Source organism: Eurytemora carolleeae, unplaced genomic scaffold (genome assembly GCF_000591075.1).
Source record: "Eurytemora carolleeae unplaced genomic scaffold, Eaff_2.0 scaffold541, whole genome shotgun sequence".
Taxonomy (NCBI): domain Eukaryota; kingdom Metazoa; phylum Arthropoda; class Copepoda; order Calanoida; family Temoridae; genus Eurytemora; species Eurytemora carolleeae.
The window spans coordinates 210,418-224,379 of record NW_019396589.1 but is presented as its reverse complement, the minus strand read 5'-3'; the positions used below and the strand labels follow the sequence as shown (position 1 = coordinate 224,379).

The window sequence follows — 13,962 nt, the reverse complement described above, 5'->3', positions numbered from 1 at the left end:
GTTTGTATGGTCGGGCATGCCAATCTTTCAATTGAGATTCACTTGAAATTACGTTTACATATTTAACTCAAGAACGTACAGAAAGTTTCTTTTAGCGTGCAAACCCATGAATTTGATTATTTTATCAAAACTAGATAATCTTGAATTATTCTATGACGGAGAGAGGTTGTTATCATTTTATTAATTACAGCTTTTATAGGATAATAAACATGTTCTAACTAAAGGGAAAGTTAATATCTTTTAAAAGAAGAATTGGGGGATTTACTATCATTAAATCAAGACGGGATTTGTACTATGCTTACTTTGTTCTGAAACCAATTTTTTATGAATTTGAAGTTCTTACCGCCGCGGCTGGTTTAAATTTGAATCACCGATTCAAATTCTTCCTTAATCTTTAATTTTCAAATTTTAATCGGTGCCTGAATTTCTCATAGAATACCTCGAGAAAAAAAAAGAAAATTGTTTGACACTTCAAATAATCTATTAAAATTATTATTAAAAAATTCCATAGATAACAATTTTAAATTTATGAATAAACTATTATCGGACAAACTAATCTCTATTTTGATATTATCCGAAAAAAAGAAAGAAAACCGTGTCTCTGTTATATTTGAATAAAAGTGAAATTTAATGTTTCTGTCTCACTATTTTCTCTTTGTAAAGCTTAACTTAAAGATTATGTTTCTATTTAACCTGAGTAAAATATAAATCAAAGTTTCCGTATCTTTGCTCTCAAAGAGAATCTAAAGATTCCGTCACTATTTTATCTGAGTAATTAATTCCCATCTCTATTTGTCTGAGTTTAAGCTAAACGTAAAGTTTCCGTCTCTATTTTATCTGAATTAAAGCTATAACTTAGTTTCTGTCTCTATTTTATCTGAGTTCAAACTAACTTAAAGTTTACGTTTCTGTTTTATCTGAGTTAAAGGTAAACTTAAAGTTTCCGTCTCTATTTTATCTGAGTTCAAACTAACTTAAAGTTTACGTTTCTATTTTATCTGAGTTAAAGCTAAGCTTAAAGTTTCCGTTTCTATTTTATATGAGTTAAAGCTGAACTTAAAGTTTCCGTCTCTATTTTATCTGAGTTAAAGCTGAACTTAAAGTTTCGTCTCTATTTTATCTGAGTTAAAGCTGAATGTAAAGTTACCGTTTCTATTTTATCTGAATAAAGCTAAACGTAAATATTCTGTTTCTACCGGTATCTGAATAAAGCTTAACGTAAATATTCTGTTTCTACCGTTATCTGAATAAAGCTAAGCGTAAAAATTCTGTTTCTACTGTTATCTGAATAAAGCTAAACGTAAATGTTCTGTTTCTACCGTTATCTGAATAAAGCTAAACGTAAATATTCTGTTTTTACCGTTATCTGAATAAAGCTAAACGTAAATATTCTGTTTCTGTTTAATCTGAGTAAAAGAGAAACTAAAGGTTTTTGTCTCTCTTCTATCAAAGAGAAGCTAAAGATGCATTTCTATTTAACTGAGTATTGAGCTAAACTTAAAGTTTATATAAAGGAGATATTAACAGTTTTCGTCTTTTTTCTATCTAAAAGTAAGTAAAGGAAATCTTAATTTTACCATCTCTATAGCTAAATACTGTAATACTGGGCGTGATTTAAACTAAATTTATTTTAATACGGTTTGTTCTCAGAATTTATTAAAAAGGAAGAAGAAAACTAGCAGATCAGCTTGGTAATGTCAAATTCATATGAAAGGGTGGGGGAGTGGGGAGGGCAGGGAGTAGGTAGATTGGGGATTCTTAACCCTGAAATTTCCCTTGGGGGATTTAATGTCTGAGAGGTTTAGCCCCCCCCCCCCCTGGATAAATTGAGATGATTGGTGAATTGAATTTGAAGCTAGTTCATAAACAATATTTTTCCGCTAGTTTCAAGCATATCAAAAGGAAACTGAGTTCTTGCCAAAAATTCAAATTTTTTAATCCCTATATTTGCGCAATCTGATCGTGTAGACCTTTGAAATTTACTATTTGATCTAACAAAGTTCAAAAATTAAAATATCAAAGGTCTACTACATCGGGTTGCAAAGATATAGGGATTAGAAAATCAGACAAAAACTCCTGGTTTCTTAAAATTTCAGGTAATTGATTTTCTTGTTTTGAACCACCCTACGTTGGTTTGGGCTAATCATAGCATCTGGTGGCGGCATCTTCTTCAAATATATTCAAGGACGGATAAACATCAGAATAATAAGGTCAGTCCACCCTGGACTAACCAGGTTCAGTTTCTTCAAGTTTAATTCAATCCCAGTTTGCTCAATAATTAATCATCTTTAGATCTACAGACCCGTATTTTTTTCGATTTTATTTTAAAACTTTAAAAAGTTGAAAAGGCAAAGAGAAGAATGATCAATTAATCAAATTGTGATTAAAAGAGAAAAATGATCAATTAATCAAATTGTGATTACAAGCGAAAAATGATCAATTAATCAAATTGTGATTAAAAGTCAACACCTTGGTGGGACAAGGACCGAACTGTTAAATCCGAGTGAGGCAGGTTTTATTTAGAATATTTCCAAATATATATCAAATATAATTTCATATGAATAGATAATGAGCATTTAAAATAATTGTATCAATGCCTCTAGCAACATCTTTTTTTACCAGCCTCTTTGCAGATGATACTAGTTTTTTGAAGTCATCTCCTGACATTGCAAGCCTAACACTTGATGCAAACACTGAATTAAAAAAAAGTAGCAAAATGGTTTCAAACAAATCGTTTGTGACATTAAATGTCTCCAAAACAACGTATATAGTATTTAAAAATAAAAATATGCACTTTGACCCCAACAGTTGTAATATATCAATAGGAAATGAGATACCTAAAAGAATTGGTAATAACTGTGTGAACAAATATTTCAAATTTGTTGGACTTAAACTTGACGAATTTTTAAACTGGGATTTTCAAATTGAACATATCTCGAATAAAGTTTCTAGCTCAAACCTTGCTTTGTCTCAAATTAAGAATATCTTACCATTTAACATTCTTTGCAACAAAAGGCAATCAGAGCGGTTAATAATTGTACTTTCAAGGCACATTCAAATCCATTATTTTCAAAACTGAAAGTTCTTAATCTTGATGATGCATACCACTTTGTGTTCTATCATTTATGCATGGATACTTTAATGATAACCTTCCCTCTTCCTTCCAAAATATGTTTAAGTCTCTAACTGAACCGAATAGAACAAAATCATTTAAAGTATAACGGGGTATAAGCAAAGATCTAGAAAGCTTTCCGTCCGTAATGTTTCTTAAATCGTGGAATGCAATTGAAATTGACCTAAAAGAAACTAAATCTGCAAAGATATTTAAACAAAGAGCTCAATCAATATTTATCTTGAGAATTATGAGAGGTTTAAATGCGAATAAATTTTATATAAAAGAACTTAAAATCTGAAACTTTATTATCTTATTTGTGTTTGTGTATCCACCATCCTATAACACCCTGTATTTTAATTTATATCTACATCCCTCTGATCTCACCGTGCCACAGATCACCTGACAATCTCCTTCCTTCCAATCAACTCCTTACCTATCCAATCACATATCTTGATGTGTGTAACCAATTATATTCAGTATCGTTAACTAACTTAGGACCAACCACTCAAAATAACCTACCCTGGTTTGGCGGGTCCAAACTGCATTGTAAATTGTGATTGCTTATTTGTAATATCTCATGCTTTCTAGTTGAATAAAAATATGAAATGAAAAAATATGAATGTGGAAAATGATATTTATAGTTTGAATTATATTGAAAGTGTTTTTATTGTATACTGAAACTAGTAGATCCAGACTCCGTCTTAAAATCTGGTTGACAGTTCACTATAGTTCGTAATAGTAAACTTGAGTATAGTTCTGCCAAAGAACTAGACATGGGCATCATGTTTTCATAAATTATAACTTTTTAGGATTAAATCGTCAAATTAACGCAAAGCGCACGTTGAAATTGAAATCTTAAAATTCTTTTCAAAACAGAGTAAAAAATTTTGAGTTCCTAAATTCAAACTGATTAATTTTTAAACTGATTTAACACTTCAGAGGCTCCTTAAGAATAGGAGACGATTCACGTATTTGAAATGTTATTATCGGTAAGATTGCATTTCTCAAATTATTCTTTTAGTCTGAAAATGTTTTGTTTTATGTTAAAATGAAGATTATGAACAATGTAAAAAAAAGTTGCAGATATCTTTTAAGTATTATAGACGATCAGAATTACATAAAGCCGTATTCAAAAGCTTTTGAGTTTTGTAAAATTTTAAGTATGTGTTTAACATCTAAAATTCTTAAAAGTAAAAAAAATCTTGAATGTTAAAAATGAAGAAAAAACAATAATACACATCTCTAAAATATATAAATAGTTGTTTTAATTTCCTGATTTTCGAGATATAACTAGAAAACCAAACGGATTAATGATAATAATAATAATTATAATTATGATTTTTTACAAAACTAGCTGCAGTTTATATCAAGAATCATGGTTAATATCACGTTTACTCCCGTCGTTTTATTTTACATTTTATTATATAAAAGATAATAACAAAAATTATAATGACAATTATGATAATGATAAGAACAAAAAATTAATAATCTTTACAAAAATGAAAAATAACAACAGTTTTGAATAAATCGAAAATTCCAATAAATCTGATAAAAATAACATTAATAGAATCGGGGAAAAAGCCGTGAAGAAAATGGCCGAATGTTATTTTATTTCAAACTAGTTGAAGTGCACGCGGCGTTGCCCGTAGAATTATTAAAAAATCGAAAGAAAACATATTTCGATTTAAAAAAATGTATTCGGTTCAGCCGTTTGGCCAGCTATAAATAACATATATATTTTTATACATAGGGTTACCCACAAAGGATGAGACTTCAGAGACGATTGTACGGAATTTGTTTAGTCCGTTTTCTTGCATTTAGAGTTTCTTCCAGAATGGAGTAGTGGTTAGTGTGTTTGATCCATAAGGACGAAACACTGTATATATATATATATAAAGAGGGGAGATGTTTGGTTGGGGAGTAGGACACTTTCTGGCTCATATGTGTTTGTACTTTTAATCTTGATATTTGTATTCGACCAAATTCCGTTCCGCCCTTTTTTAACTACATGCGTTGGAAACTTAGAAACTAAGAATATATATAAGAAAATATTAGACTTGTCTGTCCGGCTTCTCTGTCTGAATCCAACAAACGGCTGAACCGATCGGGCCCAAACATGAATGTAGCTAGAGAAGGTTTATGGACCATTAAAATTGACAAAATCGAGTGCAATTCTACCCTCACTTAGTTTTGTAAATAAAATAAACATTAATTTAGAGCTGTTTAAAGAATTTTGACTACTGAGGATCATCGTAGGACGTGAAACATTATATTCTTCTTTTTGAATAACATGTGAAGTTTAAAAACTGAAATATTAATGAAGATTTGTATTAAAAATAATAATGTATAATCCCTACTCCTGTGGACCCTATTAAAGTGTAGGTTCCCCAAAGTTCCTGGGAGTAAACCATGAGTTCTCGGACTATAGGTACAATAGATTAAACATTTGTTGTGGAAAATAGACACAAAAATATCTTTCACAATGAATAAAATATTTTTTTATGGTATTTTTAAAATTTTACTCTTTTATATAAATATGTGCATTTACATATATAAACATAAAAACCGTCCACAATAGATTTGGCTTTCTTTTTTTCCTCGTTGTATTGTTGTAAATGTAAACATTAAGAACCATCGGAAACTTTAAAAAATCAAATTAATATAGACTACTTAGTACTTTCTTTTTATACATATATAAACATTTATTTACAGATTTGAATTTAAATCTTAAACATAGAATATGACCATTATGACCATAGGTGTTAAATAATCCATTGAAAGTAGAAATAAAAAATTAGTGTTTTGCATTTATACTTGAATTTTTTGAATTCTTATAAAAATAAGAACGAATTCCAGTAAAAAAAATTGTAGTTTTCATGCTATTTAAATTCTTAAAAAAAAAACTTAAAAGAGTGTCTGGGGTATAATGTACTGAAAGTAACATCGAAATTTTATTCATCTTTTTCAGTCCTAGAAAAAAAAATCAGTCTAGTTGACTTGAAGAAAGGTTAAAATAAAAAAAACTGTGTTATAATATTATTATATTACCTTCTACAATATTATAATATTATTATTATATTACCTTCTAAAATATTTTCATCAATATTCTTTAAAGTGTTGCAAAGAAAAATTGTTAAATTTCTATTTTTTTCAATTAAATCAATTTTATTTCGATAAAATATAACATTAAATACTTATGTAAGTATGAAAAACATGCAAAAAGAGGCCTTTTTTCATGATTCAATATGTTTATTTCTAAAACATTCATACTGAATATAAAACACTTAAATAATATAATGTGCAATTCTAAACCAAAAATTACCAATTGAAATATTATTTAAATTTTATTGTACGTCAAACTTTAATAATTACTAACTTATTAATGTAATAATATGAAATGTCCGATCTGATTAAGACTCTCTTCAAAAGTTGATGATTTTCAATTGGGGTTTCTCTATAAAAGTGATTTCTGCTCTACAGAAACAAAGTTAGAATATTGATAAAAGAACAACTATAAGAATCAGTCATATCCTGTTAAAATTAGAATCATTGTTGTCTTTGCTTTTTCTTTTATATGAGAATAAGAAATTAATTTGGTCATATGCAATAAAAACTCGGCATTGACATCACTGCAAAGACATCTCAAGTACACATTCACTGCAGACTATAGCTAGAAGGAGAAGGTCAAATGTATGCGGCATTACCATACTGGTACGATTTTGTTACCCTGTAGGTCCTCTAATTTTTATGCACAAAGATGAGAAAAGCTAATTTATCCTGTTGATACATATTAGAAATTCAGAACATTTTTGCTTTTCTCAATTACTTTTCAATTATAGGGGTTTTCATTAAAACCATATTATATGATTTCAATTTTAGGCGCAATTTAATTTATTTGTATCTATCTAGTACAATATGTTTTTGTGTCGTGCGAGTGTTGAAGTTTTTGATCAGTAATTTTCAAAAAATCATTTACAAAAATAGTGATTCATTTGAGACATATTAAACTTTTTAAAAATCTGTAAATCCTGAGTTTGAGCGCAAATTCGACGTTCAAAACTCCTACTTTGGGGGTGGATTCGATTTCAGAATTAGTTTTTTATTCAATTATTAAATAACGACAACAAAAAATAAAGTAAGTAAACATTCTACAGTAATTTAATTAGGTGTTTAGGAACATATTTCTCAAAAGAAATTTGTCAATAAATCAATGCTAAAATCGATTATTTCGTTTTCATCATTATATTGAATTTCTTATTTTCTTTGAATTTATTCGCAGATTTCTTCAAATTCTTAAAATGTCGTCTTTTCAATAATAGTTCTAGAAAATTTGCAGAAAATCTTTGTGAATAATAAGAAAATAGAAACTAATAATTTTCCATGATAAGATTAATTTTTATTTTCTCAATATGTTCCTATAAATGACGTCTGTAGTTTACTGTAGAACTTTTAACATTTTATGTCGTCGTTATTTAATAATTTAAAAAAACTATTTCTGAAAACGTATCCACCCCCAAAGTAGGAGTTTTTAACGTCGAATTTACGCTCAAACTAAGGTTTTACAGATCTTTTAAAAATTTTAATATGTCTCAAATGAATCCGAAAGAAGTTTTCCACAACACTGCATACTCAGTTCAACTACCTTACATAGCCGGTTACTCCCTTTAAGTTCTGATTGTTTATTAGTTATTTTTTTGATAATTATTTAATTTCGTGATAATTGTGATGTTTCGAAATAAAACTTATTTTTGGCATTTTTTTGGTTCTGTTTTTTTTCTCACCCTAGTCAATTCTTATTGTTAAAGTTTTTAAGTTTAAGAAAGAACAAACCAGAAATTATGCGCGTAAACATCTTTTTATATTCAATTTATTCTCAGAATTAAACTTTCTTTTAAACTGAATTCTGCACACGTGTCAACTAATAATTCTTTTTATTTCATTCTTAAACATTTATTTAACAAAAATTTGAAAAAACTTGAGATTGTTATTTTGTGAACAATATAGAATGGGGGGGGACAAATATTTTCTTTTTGATTTTTTATCAATTAATAGAAAAAAATGCTAATTAATTAAAGGATTTCTCAATTTTTTTGGGGGGGGTGAGAACCCGTTCAAGTTTATATGATTTTGTTCTATTTGGTTCAGCTAAAGAATTAAACATATCCTGGAAGGAAGCTGGAAGGTTTTCATAAAAGTTTTTGAGATTCTAATTTGAGTGGGTCGACTTGAATAGCTAAAATTTAGTTTCCCGGTAAAATCAATCAAGTGCGGGTAAACGGCGGGAGTTGTTAATAAAATAGAAAGAAAATAAAGGGAAGCACGGTGCATATCTATATAATAAAACAAGACATTCGTATATAGATATTTTGCCTATTTTTTTCAACATTTTTTTTCCACGGGCAACGCCGGGTCCTTAAGCTAGTAAATTTATTTAAATATATATAAAGAATATCAAAATTTTTATGAAAAGAGCAGGATCAAAAATGCCTTTGGTATTTAATTTTTTTCCATTGACTTAATTTTTGAAAGGAGGTTTTTTATCATTAAAGAATTTCTAAATTGGCAATTTTAATTGTGTGTGAAAAAAATATAATTTTTAATCGATTAAAATGAACAAAATAGATTAAAGGGACTGTATTCGTATTTTCAAGTGATCAACCCATAATTTCTTTATCTTTTCCTGCAGTAGAAATGCGCAAGTCGCATTTGCGGAAAACCCAGTATTAAAAAAAGTCAGTTTTCTAAATTATAATATATATATATTTATATAAATATATATATATATATATTTATATATTGATATATAATTCATACTTGATCAAATCATGTTTTAAGGATACCTTTCTGAATTCATACCAAATTGGTATTGAGGGTTACTTGAAATTATGCTTACAGTCCCTTTAAGGAAAACTATCTTATCTTTTAAATACCAGCCTTAAACCTTTTAGTATAAAATTTAGCACCATAAATCCTCTTTGATCGTATTGGGTTGATTAAAATACAACTTCAAGTTAAACGTACTTTTAAATTTTTTGATAACAGTACACAGGTGTTGACTATTTTATACTATATATACTGCAAGCTTTATGGAAACTTATGTACTTTTTTATGCGCTTTAAGGAAACTTATGTACTCTTTTATACGCTTTAAGGAAACTTATGTACTTTTGTATACGCTTTAAGGAAACTTATGTACTTTTTTATGCTTTTACGTTTGAAAAGTATTTGGTAAAAATAAGCTTTTTAACTTTCATCATTTCTTTTTTATTTTTACAGATTTGAAACAAATTATGGCAAAAGAAATTGAGCCGAAGAAAAACAATTCAAAAAAAACAAAATAATAATCCTGCAAAAATATTTGTTAAAATTTGTCACGTCAAAGCAAAAGGATGCCAAATAGTTTTACAATTAATTTTGTTGAAATCCTTCGGATATCTTATCTGTATCAAAAACCTGTTCTTCCATTAACATCTTGATTTTTATTTCTTCGTAAAATTCTTTTATTAGTGAAAATATCGCATTGTGCATTTTAATCCCATAAATGTTTATATTACCTCGTGTTTACCGATTTTTTGTGTGCGTAAATAGCACCCTGTATTTCTGTGGTTTATTTAAATACTCTGGTTGAAATAAAAAGTATTAAATCTGAAAATGACTGTAAATATAAAACATTCCGATTCACAATAGCACCCTGTAAACATTTATCTAATCAATAATTTGGAAGATATCGTTTTTACAGCTTAAAAAGCTTTTCAGGGTACCGTTTTAAATCGGACATGCCACTCTATAAATGGAGAAGCCCTTGAAATTACACCTACAATCTCTTTGATTTAAATATAAACTTTACCCATCCTTCTTTGCAACTTCAAACTAGAGATATTTTTGAAACATGCTAAAAAAATGAAAAACTTTTTTAAATGAGGGAACAGTCTGATGATGAAAAATACTTTTTGTTCCGAAAAAGAAATGATTGTGAATTACATAATGTTTAACAAATTTGTTGTTTAGGAAATTTGATACCAAGACGACTGTCTGTACAACTGCAGGAAGCACCCAGACGTCTTTCTGGGCAACTGCAGGATGTACCACGCCGGCTATCTGTTCAGTTGCAGGAAGTAATAGTACCTCGTCGACTTTCTTCAACTGAAGTAGGGTATACCAATCAATCATTTGAAAGTTCTGAATGGAATGATGATTACAGCTATGTTTATGAACCTGAGAAATGTGCAGGACTGTCCAATGATGAATCTTTTCCAACAGAACTTAGCTTTATGCCTATTGGAAAGGATGACTTGGCTCTTAGACCCACCCTGGAAGAGTTGATGGCTGGAACACATGTAAAACCAATTGGCAAGAAGGAAGATGATGAAGAGCCATCAGGTGCTTCAAAAGCTGTCAAGATGGGATGGATAGAAGGGGTTCTTATGAGATGTCTTTTAAATATCTGGGGTGTCATGCTGTTTCTTCGTCTAAGTTGGGTCGTTGGACAGGCTGGTATCATAGAGGGATTTTTTGTAGTTACAGTCTGCAATATGATTACTCTTGTAACTGCATTATCCATGTCAGCAGTAGCAACTAATGGCAGAATTGCCAGTGGTGGAGTCTACTACATGATATCAAGAGCTTTGGGAGCTGAGTTTGGAGGAGCAATCGGATTAATGTTCACCCTTGCTAATTCCATATCTGTTGCAACCTACACTCTTGGATTTGTGGACAACTTATTGGATCTTATTTATGATGTGACTGACTTTGGAGGCATAGTGGCAACAAGAGATGACAGACTAAATGATTTGAGGATTATTGGAGCCCCAGTAATTGTGCTTTTGCTAATTTTAGCAATTGTTGGTATGAAGTGGGTTACTAGGGTACAAAAACTGCTGCTAGTTTTACTGCTGTTGGCCCAAGTTGACATGCTGGTAGGAACTTTCCTGTCTGGAGGCTCAGCTTATGCTGGAAATGATGATAGACATGCAAAGGGGTTTACAGGGTGGAGCATTGATACTGCAGAGAAAAACTACAAAGCCCAGTATTTGGTCAATGGGAATGGATTTCAAGAGTCCTTCATGTCAGTGTTTGGAGTATTTTTTACAGCTGTAACTGGAATAGTAGCTGGAGCAAATCTTTCTGGAGATCTAAAAGATCCCTCCTATTCAATTCCTAAAGGAACTTTGATAGCTATTGCTGGAACCTATGTGTCATATGCAGGATTTGCTGTAGTTGTGGGATTTAACTTTCTACCAGAAGCTAGCGGAAATATTGAGGAATATCTAAATAGCACTGGATTCCTTCCACAAATATTTAACTGCACCCCTGAAGCCAATGCTGTAAGAGAAGAATATGGGCTAAACTATACTTCTTGCAAATTTGGGTCTGCCTACGATCAAAAGGTGATGACCTACATGTCTGCTACTGGATATCTTGTTTACCTTGGCTGTTACGGAGCCACATTATCCTCAGCAATTGCCAGCTTAGAAGGGGCCCCAAGAGTTCTCCAAGCCGTTGCCAGAGACAAGATTTTTCCTAAGCTTGATTTCTTTGCAGTCGGATCCGGACCAAGCAACGCTCCACTAAGAGGATCAGTTTTGGTGTTCTGTATTGGCTTTGGCTGTCTAATGATAGGAGAACTTAACACTATTGGAGCTCTTGCCTCCAATTTTTTCTTGGCAGCATACGCCCTAATGAATCTGTCCGTGTTCCATTCCAGTATGACCAAGTCTCCAGGGTGGAGACCAACCTTTAAGTTCTACAACAAATGGATTTCTCTTCTCGGAGCTTTTGCCTGTGTTCTTTTGATGTTTTTAATGGACTGGGTTCTAGCTATAATAACATGCATAATCATAATAGGACTATATTCTCTCCTTTTCTACCTCAAACCTGAAGTAAGTTGGGGCAGCTCTGCAGAATCTTTAAAATTCCTGAATGCTCTTAATAACACATATGCCCTAAATGAAGTAAAAGATCATATTAAGTCTTACAGACCAAAAATCATCCTTCTAACCGGAAATCCTGCTCATCGCCAATCTCTGGTAGAATTTGGAAACCTATTGACAAAAAAATTGTCACTAATGATTTGTGCAAACATAATTCCTGAAAATCAGAAACAACAAATAGATGTAATCAAAGAAAACTCGCGAACCTGGTTCAAGAACCATAATATCAAAGCCTTTTCAGCAGTTGTGGCAAGTGATACTTACAGCGAAGGAGTCAAAAATGCTGTAATGATTTCCGGACTTGGGAGACTGGCACCAAATCTTGTTATGATGGGCTATCAAAATGAAAAGAATGATTTGACAGCTATTAATGAGTATGTAAACACCATAACAATTTCACTGCAAGCAAACATGTCAGTTTGCATACTCAGAATTCCCGGTGGACAAGATTTTTCCTCCATTATAGCTACAGAGGAAACCGTTATTGTTCCAGATTCCTTGACGACAGAGAAAAATAAGAAAAAGAAGAATAAGTCTGTATATTATGGTAAAGATGGTAAATATTTAGCCCCCCATTTTGTTGAAAGTATAGAACAGTTTAAAGGACGACCAAAGCTCGGGTTTGTTGATGTATGGTGGCTCTATGATGATGGGGGATTAACTCTACTCCTTCCCTATATTCTTACAACTAGAAGAATTTACAGAAACTGCAAACTCAGAGTGTTTTTCCTGACAGATAAACCAGGAGAATTTGATGAGGATACAAAGTCGTTTGCCAATCTGCTGGCTAAATTTAGAATTGACGTTGCAGCCGTATATGTAATTCCGGACATCACAAAGAAGGCTAATAGTGAAACATATATGGAGTTTCATCATCTCATAAGCAAATATCCAGCGGGATCAATCACAAAAGCAGAGCTTCATGCAAACTCTGAACGAACAAACCGATGTTTACGCAAAGCCGAACTTTTACGCGAGCGTTCGTACAAGTCTGAACTGATTGTGCTAACCCTACCTGTACCTATGAAGGAGCAGTTTCCTCCTGCTCTTTACATGGCTTGGTTGGAGATGATGACCAAAGGACTTCCTCCGGTTCTGCTGACACGAGGAAATCAAACTACAGTCCTCACTTTCTATTCATAACAGGTATACCACACTATACGTCAAACTAGATTTTCAATCACAACTTCTCTTCTTGAAGAGCCTTCAAGAAGAACAAACGTGTTTTGAATTCTAATATTTAACAACATATATGTGTTAAGATCTAACTTAAATCTTTGCAATCTGATAGTGATATTGTTTTCTCATACTTAGAGCCGTTAGAGCTAACAAAATTTTATAGTTTAAATTAGCCAATTAGGTTGAAATTAGGTTGAAAAGATGTAGGATTTAAAGAATTTGAATAAGTGGCGAGTATTCAGGTCCTTAGCAAACTGATGAAAGTTAAAAATGTTCAAATTGATGCAAAATAATTTTTCTATTTCAGAAATGCTGGTTCCTGAGTGCTAGCGACTATAATTTTAGATGAAAAAATCAGAAATTTGGAAAGTTATTAAAAAACTTTATAAAAAAAATTGCAAAATCATTCCAAATATTAAAATTTTCATCATATTTCTAGCCTCCACTCTTCGGCGGTAAAATTATAAAACAATAAACATTTTTATTATTATTTATATAAAAACTCTGATATAAGATTTTATTTGAACTTTAGAGGGAATTATTTATTGTGTTATTGTTTTGCTTTTTATGATAGTTTTATTTTTGTCAAAACAGCTGTAAGTAAATATTTGTAATATAGTGATATATTTGTAATGTAAAAAAAATATCTAGTTGAAATACAAGTACATAATATTTTTGGAACTTTTCCTAAATGCTTTTTCATTAAGTTCACAAATCGATCAAAACCTCCGAATGAAAA

General features: G+C 30.8%; 1 protein-coding gene and 1 pseudogene across 3 annotated transcripts in view; both read left to right on the top strand.

The window, feature by feature from the left end:
• Positions 1–13,962, top strand: part of LOC111705972 (uncharacterized) — a 30,042-nt gene that overhangs the window by 795 nt on the left and 15,285 nt on the right. For all 3 annotated transcript variants that reach the window (XM_023478697.1, XM_023478696.1, XM_023478695.1), the window contains exon 2: positions 2,097–2,210. The gene's annotated coding sequence lies outside the window, so the exon portion shown is untranslated. The remainder of the gene's footprint in view (positions 1–2,096; positions 2,211–13,962) is intronic.
• Positions 5,526–13,795, top strand: LOC111705971 (solute carrier family 12 member 2 pseudogene; annotated as a pseudogene).